This window comes from Biomphalaria glabrata, chromosome 1, assembly GCF_947242115.1.
Source record: "Biomphalaria glabrata chromosome 1, xgBioGlab47.1, whole genome shotgun sequence".
Classification (NCBI taxonomy): Eukaryota; Metazoa; Mollusca; class Gastropoda; family Planorbidae; genus Biomphalaria; species Biomphalaria glabrata.
Genome location: NC_074711.1, coordinates 58,439,809 through 58,458,003, shown reverse-complemented (window position 1 = coordinate 58,458,003; position 18,195 = coordinate 58,439,809). Strand labels below are relative to the sequence as shown.

The 18,195-nt window shown below is 42.2% G+C and overlaps 1 protein-coding gene across 6 annotated transcripts in view; it reads left to right on the top strand.

The window, feature by feature from the left end:
* Positions 1-18,195, top strand: part of LOC106051400 (corticotropin-releasing factor receptor 2-like) — a 249,220-nt gene that overhangs the window by 168,555 nt on the left and 62,470 nt on the right. The window contains exon 1 of one of the 6 annotated variants that reach the window (XM_056004502.1): positions 2,662-2,858. The exons of the other annotated variants lie outside the window; for them this stretch is intronic. The gene's annotated coding sequence lies outside the window, so the exon portion shown is untranslated. Of the gene's footprint in view, positions 1-2,661; positions 2,859-18,195 lie in introns of those variants that run through there. 6 annotated transcript variants of the gene reach the window in all.

The window sequence follows — 18,195 nt, the reverse complement described above, 5'->3', positions numbered from 1 at the left end:
ACAGTGATGCCTAACCTAATTCGCACTGCGTGCCATTTTAATTTCCGACACTTTTGTCGCGGGCCACGTGATCGAAAATGTACAAAAACGAAATGAAATTAATTGACTTGAAACAATTTTATCACAAACATGTTGGCTTATTATCATGTTCCACAAAAAAGTAAAGATCCGTTCAATTTTAAATTCAGAGTCCACTTGTAGTTTCTTCGGCTCTCCCATATCCTAAACCTACACATTTTAAGTGGCATGGTATCAATCCATCAAGTCAAAGTCCTAACGTAGATACATTTTTCTACTTTTTTTTTTTTTGTTTTGGAAAAAAAGGAGACCGGGGGGGGGGGGGGAATTTTCTAGACATTCTGCCGACTTTACGGCGAGCTAATTAATATCACTTCGCAGACCGGATCTGGCACGCAGGGCGTATTTTGGGAATCACTGGTCTATAATATTTTTGTTTGGCGTTACGCACAAGTAACAAGTAAAAATTAAAAAAAAATACTTGTTTAAAAATAAATAAAAAAAGTCCTTTATGAAAGTGAAAACTGTCTGTTAAAAGAGAATTGTTTGACTCTTAATAATTAATAAATGAGAAATACTTTTAAAAAATTAAACATTTTCTACCACCACCCCCCAGCTGATTCCACCTCCAGAGGAAAAAAATTCTGGTTAATCTTGTATAAATCTACTCAGAATCGTAAGTATATATATATATATATATATATATATATATAAACAGTAATGATAGACCTATAGATCTAAACTTAGAAGACAAGTCGTCAAATGTTCCTAAATGTCTACTAATTTATGAAAGCATTAAACAAACGCGGACTAAATTCGGATTTCCCGAAGATGATATGGATTGTCTAGTCTTCTAGACATAGTGAAATTACTTGTTTTTATACTTGGATTTTTCTGCAGCTACAAGGTTTAATTTGAAAACAAAGATATACTGCTGCGGGGGTAAACATGCATTTAGGTGACCTGTGAGACCAACAAAAACAAAGGACGTTTGGGCCACGAGCCCTTCATCAGCTCCAAAACAAATGAATAAAGTTATACACTTGACACCAAATAGGCTTAAGTGAACTTATCTGTCCGATATTGTTCTCTATCCAGGTGTAAAATCGCGGGAAATCGGAAAAGGGGGGGGGTGATGTCAGGCAAAGATGAATGGGAAAAAAAAGGGGGGGGGGATAGTGTTAGAGCCCATCTCATTTTTATTGTTTTTTCCTATACCAGGATGAATTGGACTAGCTATCTGAAGCTACAAGGCTTATGTTGAAACATTGTCTACGTATTCACTAGCGTTGACTGGACATGAATCAATTTAAAAAAAAACTAATTAGTTCATTAAATTACTGTTTCAGACAAGTGATAGGGTCAGAACACACATGCATTTTTCTTGTTGCTATCTCAACTTTTTGTGTTGCCACTTAAGAGAGCCACTCAAATGTGCCATGTGGGCCGAGCCTCAAAACTTGATATTGCTTTATAGATCTTATTTTATACAACACAACCTCGCAGCGACATATCCGCAACGTACATGGCTGCCACCTCCCGTCACCCCACACCCTAGCCAATATTGGAAATGAGAAAGTTGTAGATTATGTCGACTTTTCTGTCCTGGGAGAAAGTATTTATAAATAAGATTCGTCATCCTCTTTAGTAGTCATGAGGTTCTAGAATATGACTTAATGTTAGGACTCATACATGACTTCTTGAAAACAAAATAATTATAGAGTGTTCAATGCTCAAAAGTAAAGTAAAGTTTCCCCTTTCAGACCTTGCGATCTATAGGGCAGATGATGTTAGTGGCATCTGTTTCTTTGGCCAACAGTTCACGAGCAGGGTGTCATGTGGCCAGCACAACGACCAATCGCCTTTACTTTCCCCAACTAGTCAGGTACCCATTAGAGTTGTGTGGACTCAGACTCGCCCTAAAAATCCAGAAAGTAAAAATCCCAGTCTTCACCGAGATTCGAACCCAGGACCCCAGGTTCGTAAGTCAAGCGCTTAACCATTTAGCCGCCGCGGTCCCGTTTAAGGCTCAAATACTTTTGAAATTTTCCTTCTCTAATAAAGCAGTGTCCCGCTTAAATTATTCTGATGCCTCCGCCCCTGCAAGTCACTAAATGATATTTTCTTACTCTCTTCTATGCAAGTCCCGGCCCCCACCCCATGAGGGCATAACTTTTTTAAAATTTCAAAATGAACTGACGCTTTCATAGATTAATAAATGACAAACATTAATCTTTTAGTTTGGAGCGGACGGGCCTATCTGGTAGCTAATTGCCAACAATTAAATGTCTCACAGTAATTATCTAAAACTGTTTGCAATAAGTAAGAGTCTTTAATGCACTGACAACCGAGTCACCGCAGTCACGCACAGTGAGCTTGTAGCCCCAGCAAAACATTCATTCTTACTTGTCTTAATGATTGCGGTCAGGGTGACCTGGTCCCGTTGTTGTTGTTGTCCTCCCCTTCTCTTTGACTAAATTAACCAGTGACCCTCCCCTCTCCCTGTGGCTCAAGTCTGCTCATAGAGTATTTGGCATCAGCAGGGTGAATACACTGGTATTAGCTGGGAGAGAGAGGGAAGAGAGAGAGTGAGTGAAGAGAGGGGCAATATATCCAAAAAAAAAAAATATATAAAAACAAGAGCGAGGCAAGAGCCCAAGACAAAAAAGGCCAGAGGGCAACAAAGCGGCTGATCGTTGATCGTTTTATTTCTGGATTGTAAGTCTGCAAGTGTTTCGGTTCTAAACAAAAAATAGAGATCGCCTGTTTTGGGAAGTCAAGAGATCACTTGCCAAGTGTAGGGTGCATTTCATTCGTTCGGATGTGACTGCCGCTGATATGTCTGTATTCCTGTTTCTCTTTACCTAGTCATAACGTGTTGTACAATTGTTCTTTTTTTTTAAATAGTCAAATGTATGCCGAGTGATTATAAAATAGTAAAAACAAATGAAAGTAATTTTAGTTACAAAAGCTAAACTAATCTGATATTTTGAGGAATGTCTTTAAGATATGTTATTGTTTTTATCAAAACTATCTAAAAATCAAATAAAAAAACAATCAAATGTTTTAACAAGTAGTTGCTGATTTGTTATAATATTAGAGCCACCATAGGTCCATCAAAAGACAATATGATAAAACATAGGATCCCATGAGGAATCGAACCACGGACCTCCGACTTGGCGAAATCGGACCTCGAGGTCTATGTTTCATCTTAACTTCTTCACCATCTTCTGTCCATTGTAGCTTACTCTAGTGCTGCTGTCATGTTTCATGTCATGTGTTTACAAAGCCTATCAACTCATTCCTTCTGTACATCGTAGGTTACTCTAGTGCTGCTGTCATGTTTCATGTCATGTGTTTACAAAGCCTATCAACTCATTCCTTCTGTCTGTCGTAGGTTACTCTAGTGCTGCTGTCATGTTTCATGTCATGTGTTTACAAAGCCTATCAACACATTCCTTCTGTCCATCGTAGGTTACTCTAGTGCTGCTGTCATGTTTCATGTCATGATTTTACAAAGCCTATCAACTCATTCCTTCTGTCCATCGTAGGTTACTCTACGGCTGCTGTCATGTTTCATGTCATATGTTTACAAAGCCTATCAACTCATTCCTTCTGTCCATCGTAGGTTACTCTAATGCTGCTGTGATGTTTCATGTCATGTGTTTACAAAGCCTATCAACTCATTCCTTCTGTCCATCGTAGGTTACTCTAGGGCTGCTGTCATGTTTCATGTCATGTGTTTACAAAGCCTATCAGCTCATTCCTTCTGTCTGTCTGTCCGGTAAAAAGTTTGTTCACGTTTCTTCTGCCACACCAAATCTGGGATTATGCTGAAACTTTGCACAATTGTGAATTTTACCTGACAACATAAGAAACAATACAAAAATTAATCAATTAGTTAACTAACTATTGGTAACTAATTATTTTCATTGGTATCTCAAAGTATTAGTACTGATGAAAAAGGTAATATAAACTGAGTTAGTCCCCTTTATATGTCGTTGTCCAAGTCTTAGTGAACACAACATGAGAAATAGGACGAGAATTGAAACAGTAGAGAACTAGGACGAGACTATTGAAACAGTAGAGAACTAGGACGAGACTATTGAAACAGTAGAGAACTAGGACGAGACTATTGAAACAGTAGAGAACTATCCAATAGTTCATGTTTATAAGCTCTCCACTAGCAGAGTGGTTACCTTCTTGGCTTTAAGCCATGAGTTCGAATTCAGGTCGCTCCCCCTTTTGTTTTTATTTTATAAATGCTTTTTTATTGTTTGTCTAAATCTATTACAAATTGAATTACATGACTGATCCAATCTAATTGATACAATCTACCTATGGTGTGCTTTCTTTGTTTTTTTTTAAGTATTTATTTTCTATTTTCTAGTTTATGATCATTAATAAGTTTACTTTGTCTTGTTTTCTTTCTGTCCTGCTTTGGCTGTGTCCTTCTTTTTGTCCTCCAACGGGTTTGCAATGTTCTGGCTATTGTTTTGTAATTCTTCTGGTAAGGCCGGCCTTAGATAATTGAATTCACAAAGCGAAGTTAATTTGGCGGCCGCAAATGAAATAAAAAAAAAAGAGGAAAAATAAATATATATATATAACACATTTATTTCAAACCTAGGGGTACTCCAATAATAACATTGGGCACACGTTTCGCTATTTCTTCTATAAAAAAAAATTGCTCAGAGTCCTGTGAGACGCCCCCACCATTCGGGGATGCCCTAGACGGCTACCTAGTTTGCCTATGCCTAAGACCGGCCCTGTTTCTGGCATTTCCTAAGTCTGTGTGTGATGGCTGTAAATGAAGATGTACGAGAAGCTGAAAGTAAAGCTCTGTATGGTTCAAGTCCTTTCATTCAGAGCCTATCTAGTAAAGTCATTTGTTGGATATGTTAAACACACTCTTCTTTAGTAAAACATTTTTATATATATTTTTATTTTTTAAAATGTACCGACGGTGAGAGACAATTTGACATTCATGGAAAGTATGCAGACGTATGCTGTAATTGCGGTGGACAAGGGAGTTAAACAGATGTCTACCAGAACAATATCTTTGACAGTTGGGATTTGTTTACATGGAAGAAAGTTCTTAAATTCTTAAATAGCGAGCACTTTGGTGTAGAAACTGTACACAGTATGGAAGTACTAGCATTACAAACCAGCTGATTGGTTCCCAGGCTTTATATTGTTTACTATGACCGGAACATCCTTTTGAGTTTCAAATGCTCGGGTCGTGTTTTAAAGAACTCGTAACATACTTTTGAGTTTCAAATGCTCGGGTCGTGTTTTAAACATACTTTGTAGACCGCCATTTATTTATTGTATTTTTTACATTGAAAATGAAACGGGCCCGCTCTCCTTCTCTTTCCTTCTCTCTCCCTCTCCCTCTCTATCCCTCTCTCTCTCTCTCCCTCTCTCTCTCTCTTTCTATCTCTCTCTTTCTCCATTTCTCTCTCTCTCCACTCTACCTCTCTCCCCCTCTCTTTCTCTCTCTCTCAATTTCTCTCTCTCCCTCTCTTTCTCTCCCTCTCTCTCTCTCCCTTTCTCTCTCTCTCCATTTCTCTCTCTCTCCCCTCTACCTCTCTCTCCCTTCTTCTCTCTCCCCCTCTCTCTCTCGCTCTCCCTATCTCCATTTCTCTCTCTCTCTCTCTCCCTCTCTCTCTCCCCCTCTACCTCTCTTTCCCTCTCTCCATTTCTCTCTCTTCCCCCTCTCTCTCTTTCTGGAGCCCCCATTTTGTTTTTTTTGTTTTTTACCCTGTCTATCGTTATTTATTTCTCTTACAGGCTTTTGATTAATTTGTAACGACCCACTGTATAACCTCCAGACCCACTGTACAACCTGCCGACCCACTGTATAACCCCCAGACCCACTGTATAACCTCCAGACCCACTGTATAACCTGCCGACCCACTGTATAACCTCCAGACCCACTGTATAACCTCCAGACCCACTGTATAACCTCCAGACCCACTGTATAACCTGCCGACCCACTGTATAACCTGCCGACCCACTGTATAACCTCCAGACCCACTGTATAACCTCCAGACCCACTGTACAACCTGCCGACCCACTGTATAACCCCCAGACCCACTGTATAACCTCCAGACCCACTGTATAACCCCCAGACCCACTGTATAACCTCCAGACCCACTGTATAACCTCCAGACCCACTGTATAACCCCCAGACCCACTGTATAACCCCCAGACCCACTGTATAACCCCCAGACCCACTGTATAACCTGCCGACCCACTGTATAACCTCCAGACCCACTGTATAACCTGCCGACCCACTGTATAACCTGCCGACCCACTCTATAACCTCCAGACCCACTGTATAACCCCCAGACCCACTGTATAACCTGCCGACCCAATGTATAACCCCCAGACCCACTGTATAACCCCCAGACCCACTGTATAACCCCCAGACCCACTGTATAACCTCCAGACCCACTGTATAACCCCCAGACCCACTATATAACCTGCCGACCCACTGTATAACCTCCAGACCCACTGTATAACCCCCAGACCCACTGTATAACCTGCCGACCCACTGTATAAACCCCAGACCCACTGTATAACCCCCAGCCCCACTGTATAACCCCCAGACCCACTGTATAACCCCCAGACCCACTGTATAACCCCCAGACCCACTGTATAACCCCCAGACCCACTGTATAACCCCTAGACCCACTGTATAACCCCCAGACCCACTGTATAACCTGCCGACCCACTGTATAACCTGCCGACCCACTGTATAACCTGCCGACCCACTGTATAACCCCCAGACCCACTGTATAACCTCCAGACCCACTGTATAACCCCCAGACCCACTGTATAACCTGCCGAGCCACTGTATAACCTGCCGACCCACTGTATAACCTCCAGACCCACTGTATAACCCCCAGATCCACTGTATAACCCCCCGACTCCCTCCAAAATCACACACATACTTTTGGCCCATGAATTCTAATATCACCTTAACCCTCCCCCACCACCAGCCTATCGCCCACAAAAAAAATGTTAGTCCTACATAGCAAACTTTGACTTTTCTTCAGCTTTTGAATTCTAGATAGAGCACCTTTGGTTAGTTTTACCTTTTGATGCATCATATAATCAGAAGACAAGCAATGTAAAGTAATAGAGATCGCAAATATTTCTTTAGACCATCAGTTTCAAGCCTAGAGTCAGCATTGCGTTCCCACATTTCAATGTATTTGTTTTAAACGTCACTTGTCTTTAAGACATGTCAATTGCAAGTCCGGAGGCCATTATGCGTAGCCATGAAATTAGACAAAACGACATTGAGAGACATAATAAAAGGACCTCGAAAATAGATCACCCTCCACGTACATTCAAACTTGACAGACCAAGCTTTTTATAAAGCAGCTTAAAGAAACTTGTTTGAAAAAAACAACAAGATGTCAGTCTGAGAGGATTTTTGAATTGTCGCAGTGCAGACCCACTGTATAACCTGCCGACCCACTGTATAACCCCCAGACCCACTGTACAACCTGCCGACCCACTGTATAACCCCCAGACCCACTGTACAACCTGCCGACCCACTGTATAACCTGCCGACCCACTGTATAACCCCCAGACCAACTGTACAACCTGCCGACCCACTGTATAACCCCCAGACCCACTGTATAACCCCCAGACCCACTGTATAACCTGCCGACCCACTGTATAACCCCCAGACCCACTGTATAACCTGCCGACCCACTGTATAACCCCCAGACCCACTGTATAACCCCCAGACCCACTGTATAACCCCCAGACCCACTGTATAACCTGCCGACCCACTGTATAACCCCCAGACCCACTGTACAACCTGCCGACCCACTGTATAACCCCCAGACCCACTGTATAACCCCCAGACCCACTGTATAACCTGCCGACCCACTGTATAACCCCCAGACCCACTGTATAACCTGCCGACCCACTGTATAACCCCCAGACCCACTGTATAACCCCCAGACCCACTGTATAACCCCCAGACCCACTGTATAACCTGCCGACCCACTGTATAACCTCCAGACCCACTGTATAACCCCCAGACCCACTGTATAACCTGCCGACCCACTGTATAAACCCCAGACCCACTGTATAACCCCCAGCCCCACTGTATAACCCCCAGACCCACTGTATAACCCCCAGACCCACTGTATAACCCCCAGACCCACTGTATAACCCCCAGACCCACTGTATAACCCCTAGACCCACTGTATAACCCCCAGACCCACTGTATAACCTGCCGACCCACTGTATAACCTGCCGACCCACTGTATAACCTGCCGACCCACTGTATAACCCCCAGACCCACTGTATAACCTCCAGACCCACTGTATAACCCCCAGACCCACTGTATAACCTGCCGAGCCACTGTATAACCTGCCGACCCACTGTATAACCTCCAGACCCACTGTATAACCCCCAGATCCACTGTATAACCCCCCGACTCCCTCCAAAATCACACACATACTTTTGGCCCATGAATTCTAATATCACCTTAACCCTCCCCCACCACCAGCCTATCGCCCACAAAAAAAATGTTAGTCCTACATAGCAAACTTTGACTTTTCTTCAGCTTTTGAATTCTAGATAGAGCACCTTTGGTTAGTTTTACCTTTTGATGCATCATATAATCAGAAGACAAGCAATGTAAAGTAATAGAGATCGCAAATATTTCTTTAGACCATCAGTTTCAAGCCTAGAGTCAGCATTGCGTTCCCACATTTCAATGTATTTGTTTTAAACGTCACTTGTCTTTAAGACATGTCAATTGCAAGTCCGGAGGCCATTATGCGTAGCCATGAAATTAGACAAAACGACATTGAGAGACATAATAAAAGGACCTCGAAAATAGATCACCCTCCACGTACATTCAAACTTGACAGACCAAGCTTTTTATAAAGCAGCTTAAAGAAACTTGTTTGAAAAAAACAACAAGATGTCAGTCTGAGAGGATTTTTGAATTGTCGCAGTGCAGACCCACTGTATAACCTGCCGACCCACTGTATAACCCCCAGACCCACTGTACAACCTGCCGACCCACTGTATAACCCCCAGACCCACTGTACAACCTGCCGACCCACTGTATAACCTGCCGACCCACTGTATAACCCCCAGACCAACTGTACAACCTGCCGACCCACTGTATAACCCCCAGACCCACTGTATAACCCCCAGACCCACTGTATAACCTGCCGACCCACTGTATAACCCCCAGACCCACTGTATAACCTGCCGACCCACTGTATAACCCCCAGACCCACTGTATAACCCCCAGACCCACTGTATAACCCCCAGACCCACTGTATAACCTGCCGACCCACTGTATAACCCCCAGACCCACTGTACAACCTGCCGACCCACTGTATAACCCCCAGACCCACTGTATAACCCCCAGACCCACTGTATAACCTGCCGACCCACTGTATAACCCCCAGACCCACTGTATAACCTGCCGACCCACTGTATAACCCCCAGACCCACTGTATAACCCCCAGACCCACTGTATAACCCCCAGACCCACTGTATAACCTGCCGACCCACTGTATAACCCCCAGACCCACTGTATAACCTGCCGACCCACTGTATAACCCCCATACCCACTGTATAACCTCCAGACCCACTGTATAACCTGCCGACCCACTGTATAACCTGCCGACCCACTGTATAACCTGCCGACCCACTGTATAACCTGCCGACCCACTGTATAACCCCCAGACCCACTGTATAACCTGCCGACCCACTGTATAACCTGCCGACCCACTGTATAAACCCCAGACCCACTGTATAACCTCCAGACCCACTGTATAACCCCCAGACCCACTGTATAACCTGCCGACCCACTGTATAACCTGCCGACCCACTGTATAACCTCCAGACCCACTGTATAACCCCCAGACCCACTGTATAACCCCCCGACTCCCTCCTGAATCACACACATACTTTTGGCCCGTGAATTCTAATATCACCTTAACCCTCCCCCACCACCAGCCTATCGCCCACAAAAAAAAATGTTAGTCCTACATAGCAAACTTTGACTTTTCTTCAGCTTTTGAATTCTAGATAGAGCACCTTTGGTTAGTTTTACCTTTTGATGCATCCTATAATCAGAAGACAAGCAATGTAAAGTAATAGAGATCGCAAATATTTCTTTAGACCATCAGTTTCAAGCCTAGAGTCAGCATTGCGTTCCCACATTTCAATGTATTTGTTTTAAACGTCACTTGTCTTTAAGACATGTCAATTGCAAGTCCGGAGGCCATTATGCGTAGCCATGAAATTAGACAAAACGACATTGAGAGACATAATAAAAGGACCTCGAAAATAGATCACCCTCCACGTACATTCAAACTTGACAGACCAAGCTTTTTATAAAGCAGCTTAAAGAAACTTGTTTGAAAAAAACAACAAGATGTCAGTCTGAGAGGATTTTTGAATTGTCGCAGTGCAGACCCACTGTATAACCTGCCGACCCACTGTATAACCCCCAGACCCACTGTACAACCTGCCGACCCACTGTATAACCCCCAGACCCACTGTACAACCTGCCGACCCACTGTATAACCTGCCGACCCACTGTATAACCCCCAGACCCACTGTACAACCTGCCGACCCACTGTATAACCCCCAGACCCACTGTATAACCCCCAGACCCACTGTATAACCTGCCGACCCACTGTATAACCCCCAGACCCACTGTATAACCTGCCGACCCACTGTATAACCCCCAGACCCACTGTATAACCCCCAGACCCACTGTATAACCCCCAGACCCACTGTATAACCTGCCGACCCACTGTATAACCCCCAGACCCACTGTACAACCTGCCGACCCACTGTATAACCCCCAGACCCACTGTATAACCCCCAGACCCACTGTATAACCTGCCGACCCACTGTATAACCCCCAGACCCACTGTATAACCTGCCGACCCACTGTATAACCCCCAGACCCACTGTATAACCCCCAGACCCACTGTATAACCCCCAGACCCACTGTATAACCTGCCGACCCACTGTATAACCCCCAGACCCACTGTATAACCTGCCGACCCACTGTATAACCCCCATACCCACTGTATAACCTCCAGACCCACTGTATAACCTGCCGACCCACTGTATAACCTGCCGACCCACTGTATAACCTGCCGACCCACTGTATAACCTGCCGACCCACTGTATAACCCCCAGACCCACTGTATAACCTGCCGACCCACTGTATAACCTGCCGACCCACTGTATAAACCCCAGACCCACTGTATAACCTCCAGACCCACTGTATAACCCCCAGACCCACTGTATAACCTGCCGACCCACTGTATAACCCCCAGACCCACTGTATAACCTCCAGACCCACTGTATAACCCCCAGACCCACTGTATAACCTGCCGACCCACTGTATAACCTGCCGACCCACTGTATAACCTCCAGACCCACTGTATAACCCCCAGACCCACTGTATAACCCCCCGACTCCCTCCTGAATCACACACATACTTTTGGCCCGTGAATTCTAATATCACCTTAACCCTCCCCCACCACCAGCCTATCGCCCACAAAAAAAAATGTTAGTCCTACATAGCAAACTTTGACTTTTCTTCAGCTTTTGAATTCTAGATAGAGCACCTTTGGTTAGTTTTACCTTTTGATGCATCCTATAATCAGAAGACAAGCAATGTAAAGTAATAGAGATCGCAAATATTTCTTTAGACCATCAGTTTCAAGCCTAGAGTCAGCATTGCGTTCCCACATTTCAATGTATTTGTTTTAAACGTCACTTGTCTTTAAGACATGTCAATTGCAAGTCCGGAGGCCATTATGCGTAGCCATGAAATCAGACAAAACGACATTGAGAGACATAATAAAAGGACCTCGAAAATAGATCACCCTCCACGTACATTCAAACTTGACAGACCAAGCTATAAAGCAGCTTAAAGAAACTTGTTTGAAAAAAACAAGAAGATGTCAGTCTGAGAGGATTTTTGAATTGTCGCAGTGCAAGAAGGGGAGGAATATTTTAGATATGGTTCTTAGAAAGAGGAAGAGCGGACTGTAAAATATTTTATAAATGTTTTGTGTGTTCATTCAGACTTGAAAATAATCCACTTCCTAGTCCAAACTTCCAGCAGAAGGACTGGAATGGCAGCGAGTAGGGTGAACCCTGTGTTGAAGTGGTTGTTAGATCTAGTTGAATGTAGTGTAGATGATGTTGATCATTTGTAGATCTGATCTTATACGCGAGTTCTTATTAACAACCTCCAACAGAACAAAAAATAAACATTATATAATGAAGTAATCCAGCTTTTAAGTAAAACAACAGTGTATTACAAAATATGGACACAGTTCACGTCGTATCTAAACTAGAGATGGGAAACGAACCGAACCCGAACCGAACGAACCGAACTCGAACCTCACTTATGACCGAACCGAACCGAACCCGAACTTTGAAACTGCTTGGTACGAACCGAACCGAACGAACCCTCCTTTTCTTAACCGAACTAATTTTGCAATTTTTACATCCCTTTTTTATATTTTGGGTTAAAAAAAAATTACTTCAATATTTTATTTAAATTCTAATGATTCCATTATACTTTGAAAACTTGGGAGGGGGTGGTGGTATTTTGAAAAAAAAAAAGCGGCTCGCTTTGATTCCCATGGGTTTTTCCGTAAGTGCCGACTCTCCCCTAACCTTGAATGTTCGCGGGCTGTTTACAATATTGGTTTTGAGTCGAATAGGCGCCCTCTAATTAAATCTAGATCTAGATTCAAGTTCCTAGTAAGTAGAAAGTCAACATTAAAACATTGACACTTTTATTTGAGATGGCTGTTAGTTAAGAGTAGAATATTTTTTTGCCGATTAGAGAGTGTAGATATAAAAAGGTTCATTTGTGTTCTAGTTTAAAATAAATTTTAATTATCTTCTATTAAGTGATTTATTTTTACAAAATTTTGAAGTATTCCATATTGGAATATTATCAGTGGCGTAGCAAGGGTGGGGGAGGAGGGTGAGAAATGTAAACACCCCCCCCCCCGGCCCCCACTTGAGGGGGGCCCCAAATTAGTGTTTTTTTACAATAAATATTCAATATTACGCAAAATGCAGGGGCCCCCAAAGAGGTCCAGCCCCTCCCGGGCCCCCTAATGATGAAAAATTCCTATCTACGCCCCTGAATATTTTAATATTATTCTGTTTTGCATTGATCATCAGTATTTTTAATGCAGCATTTCTCAAACTTTGGGTCCTCTCAAGTGGGTGGGGATGTTTAGTATCTTGAATTGGGGGATGTGGAGGCGCAACTTCTTGACAAAAAGGGGTGTCATAGAGTGTGTGTGTGTGTGTTTTCTGGTGGCGGTAAGAAGAGGTTAAGCGATTGATTGGTGTTTATGCATTAAGGATGATGAAATTAGCGTAATGCAAATGTGAATCGGCAAACAATCTTGAGACATGAAAGAGTAAAGACGTGGTTTTGTGGTGACCTAGATTTTGTTTAAATATCAGTATATTTCATTAATATTACATCTCTATCACAAGTTAAATATGTGAATATTGTAATAATAGTTAGGCTATATTGAGTTATTCACATAAGAACTTTATTTGAAAGTGTATTAAGTTTATATGTTATTATAAGGCTTGTCTTCGAGTCCGAAGATTAGTGAGGAATGCAGTTTTTCCCATGGCTGCGCAGGCCCAGCTGTGACCTACATATTTTGCCACATCCAGGGCAAGCATAACCACTGTTCGCATTTGGTCGATTTAGTTTTTCTTTTCTGCGTTTGTCCCCGGCAGCGGATTTTCTTTTGGTCTCAAATGTGTATCCCGCGGCCTTCGGGAGTGAATTCCAACTGACTCGTTCTAAGGCCACATGCAATCAGGTGCTCTCTTCTATGTCAGCCAAGGAAAGTTGACTCCTAAGCTGGTCTTTGAAGCGTTTCCATGGGGCGTTGACCATCTTTTAGCTCACCAAAAAAAAAAGACTGCCTTTGGCATACATTCGTTTCCCATACGGGATACGTGCCCTGCCCAGCATAACTGTCGGACCATAAGAAGTCCATCTATACTATCCTTACCGGTAAAAATATAAAACGCCTATATTGGTTCAATTGTACTAGCTGTTTGTAAGCGATAAACCAACGACCAACTAACAAAGAGAGGGGGCTTCGAAAAAAAAAGTTTTATTTTTAGTGTAACTTATCTGAATATTAGTATAATTACATGTTTAAAAATTAAAATATATTAAGTGGAGATGTCATTTTATCTTCTAAAAAGACCTTGTCAACTGTAGACTGCTTTTTTCGAGGCGCGTATGCACAATGTGGGTCAAAACGTTTTGAAGAAAACATTTTAAAACATCTCCGCTAGTGTGATTCTTCTGCATTTTTTTTTGTCACAGAATAGTCGAATTTCTTCCGTATATTGCAATTTATAATAGTGACGACTTATGTGTGAAAAAAAATCCTCGATAGAGACGTCTTTACATGAAGAATATTTCTTTAAAAAGATCACGCCCATTATAGAAGTACGTGCGCAATATGTAGGCCTACCTAGAATGTCCCTTGCATAATTCTATTGACCAGGTCTGCCTCTTTATTATTAGATTTAATATGGCCCTCGACTTTTTTATTATGATAAATAGTGCGTTCTGAAAGAAAGCACATCGATATTAGCCTTTTAAAAAAATTCGCTTAGCGCCGAGTCACTCCCTGAATGAAACCACTTGCCTACTTGAGCGAAAACCTGCCGCATCTTTATTTCTATCTCCATTAAGAAATTTTTATAACGCTTTAAATGTATGTAGGCAACATTATTTTGGAAAAAGTATTGCCCATAGGCCTATTATATATTGCAAAGTATTTGTTTTATGTAAAAATTCAAATAAAAAAGTTTTAACTAATAAATTGCATTAAACCTTATAACTAAATTTTGCTATTACATAATTTCATAACATCGAACCGAGCCGAACCCGAACTTTAGACCTGACCGAACCGAACCGAACCCGAACTATACTCGTCATCGAACCGAACCGAACTCGAACTTAAATCTGACCGAACTGAACCGAACCCGAACTTTAAGAGTTGGGTTCGATTCCCATCTCTAATCTAAACTACAAGGCAGTCTCCTTCGTCTTTCGTCCGTTAATCGCTTCTCATCTATTTCCGTTCTAGCTTTTGAATGTACTGTCGCGTCACTCAGGAAATACCCAATGAAACCCAACTTCTACGCGTCTTGCTACTGTGTCATTACACCGGGACCATTGAGATGACCGAGCGACAGTGCGAATACAACACGAGACAGGATGACTATATGGAATTCTTTATTGACCAATTGGTTGTATATTAGACCAATCCCTAATTTAAATGATTTAATAGAATGAAGCAGTAAACCAAGGTGAGATAAGTGAGATGAATTAATTACACAATCAAAGCCTTTTCTGTGTCGGTCTTCAGTCTTACAAATGTATACTTGTGTTTAGAAGAAATATCATCATCATCTAGAATTATTCTTCAATGCCCCAAATGTAACCCTTTTGTTTGCTGCTGAATGCAGGTCCGGATCTAGAGATGTTTAACTGCACAAGGTCTCGAGCCAAAAATTAAAGGGACTTTTTAATCAGGATAAAGCGATAGAGTATGCCAATAACGGGACATTTATTTGGGTAATTTGTACAGAACTTATAAATTCTAAAGCCTGCGATTGCTGTCTACAGACAGGTCTCGCATTGAAACATTCATTTTTTTTGGTCTGTTTCAAGGTTTGGGGTAATGAATAGTATTTTGCACTTTTCGCTCAGTCAAATCATTAATTTCTGTTAGGCTGAAAAGCTATGAATTGCAAATGGTGTTGGCCTAAATATTTCTGCTTTTTACAGATTAGTAAAACGGTGTCCAGTTCTATAAATCGCATACAAATATACAATCATATTTACAGACCTGGATTCAAGCGGGATTTACAGTTTATTTAAAAATGGATGGTGTAAAAACACAAAGCCAAATGTAAAGGTTGTCCTTATATTGTTAATTGAACATCCAGCAAGACCCGAACCTGGACGTTCAGTTTGAGCTAATCGGTGCACTTTGATTTAACCAGTTACTAAAGATAAATTCGTTACAGCCTCGACTGACCTTGTACCAAGACGTATTTGGTCAGTTAGTGATCTCTGCTTAAGAAGGTCAATTGGGCTCTAGGATAAAATATTTTTTTGTCTGTTCTGTTAGTAGCTGTTACCCATAGATCAATACATGACAAGCACGCGCGGCCTGTGTTGATGTGATATCACCAGAGTGCTGATATTGCTGTGTGTACTGTTCTGATGTATCATACTGCGGTAGTGTGGGGTCGGTTGTTATGTCAGTAGAGGGACTTCACAGTCTGATTCTTCTATGAGCTCTACCAAAATTACTGTTTATTATGTTTGTTTGTTTTTTCATATTTTCTTTTCGCTTTTGCATTCCCTTTCCCCCCTCTCTCTCTCTCTCTCTGTCTCTCTCTCTCTCTCTGTCTTTCTCTCTCTGCTTCTCTGTCTTTCTTCTCTCTCTCTCTCTCTGTCTTTCTTCTCTCTCTCTCTCTCTGCTTCTCTGTCTTTCTTCTCTCTCTCTCTCTGCTTCTGTCTCTTTCTTCTCTCTCTTTCTCTCTCTCTGCTTCTCTGTCTTTCTTCTCTCTTTCTCTCTCTCTGCTTCTCTGTCTTACTTCTCTATTTCTCTCTCTGCTTCTCTGTCTTTCTTCTCTGTCTTTCTTTCTCTCTCTCTCTCTCTCTCTCTCTCTGCTTCTCTCTCTTTCTTCTCTCTCTCTCTCTCTCTGCTTCTCTGTCATTCTTCTCTTTTCTCTCTCTGCTTCTCTGTCTCTGCTTCTCTGTCTTTCTTCTTTCTCTTTCTCTCTCTCTGCTTCTCTGTCTTTCTTCTTTCTCTTTCTCTCTCTCTGCTTCTCTCTCTTTCTTCTCTCTCTCTCTCTCTGCTTCTCTGTCTTTCTTCTCTCTCTCTCTCTCTTTCCGCGTCTCTGTCTGTCTTCTCTCTATCTCTCTCTCTCTCTGCTTATCTGTTTTTCTTCTCTCTCTCTCTCTTTCTGCTTCTCTGTCTTTATTCTCTCTCACTCTTTCTCTCTCTATCTCTTTATGCTTCTCTGTCTTTCTTCTCTCTCTCTCTCTCTTTCTGCTTCTCTGTCTTTCTTCTCTCTCTCTCTCTCTCTCTCTTTCTGCTTCTCTGTCTTTATTCTCTCTCACTCTTTCTCTCTCTATCTCTTTATGCTTCTCTGTCTTTCTTCTCTCTCTCTCTCTCTCTTTCTGCTTCTCTGTCTTTCTTCTCTCTCTCTCTCTCTCTCTCTCTCTCTTTCTGCTTCTCTGTCTTTTTTCACTCTCTCTCTCCTTCTCTGTGTTTCTTCTCTGTCTTTCTCTCTCTCTCTGCTTCTCTCTCTTTCCTCTCTCTCTCTCTCTCTGCTTCTCTGTCTTTCTTCTCTCTTTCTCTCTCTGCTTTTCTGTCTTTCTTCTCTCTCACTCTTTCTCTCTTTCTGCTTCTCTGTCTTTCTTCTCTCTCTCTCTCTTTCTGCTTCTCTGTCTTTCTTCTCTTTCTCTCTCTTTCTGCTTCTCTGTCTTTCTTCTCTCTCTCTCTCTCTTTCTGCTTCTCTGTCTTTATTCTCTCTCACTCTTTCTCTCTCTATCTCTTTATGCTTCTCTGTCTTTCTTCTCTCTCTCTCTCTCTCTTTCTGCTTCTCTGTCTTTCTTCTCTCTCTCTCTCTCTCTCTCTCTCTCTCTTTCTGCTTCTCTGTCTTTTTTCACTCTCTCTCTCCTTCTCTGTGTTTCTTCTCTGTCTTTCTCTCTCTCTCTGCTTCTCTCTCTTTCCTCTCTCTCTCTCTCTCTGCTTCTCTGTCTTTCTTCTCTCTTTCTCTCTCTGCTTCTCTGTCTCTGCTTCTCTGTCTCTGCTTCTCTGTCTTTCTTCTTTCTCTTTCACTCTCTCTGCTTCTCTCTCTTTCTTCTCTCTCTCTCTCTCTGCTTCTCTCTCTTTCTTCACTCTTTCTCTCTCTACTTCTCTGTCTTTCTTCTCTCTTTCTCTCACTCTCTGCTTCTCTGTCATTCTTCTCTTTTCTCTCTCTGCTTCTCTGTCTCTGCTTCTCTGTCTTTCTTCTTTCTCTTTCTCTCTCTCTGCTTCTCTCTCTTTCTTCTCTCTCTCT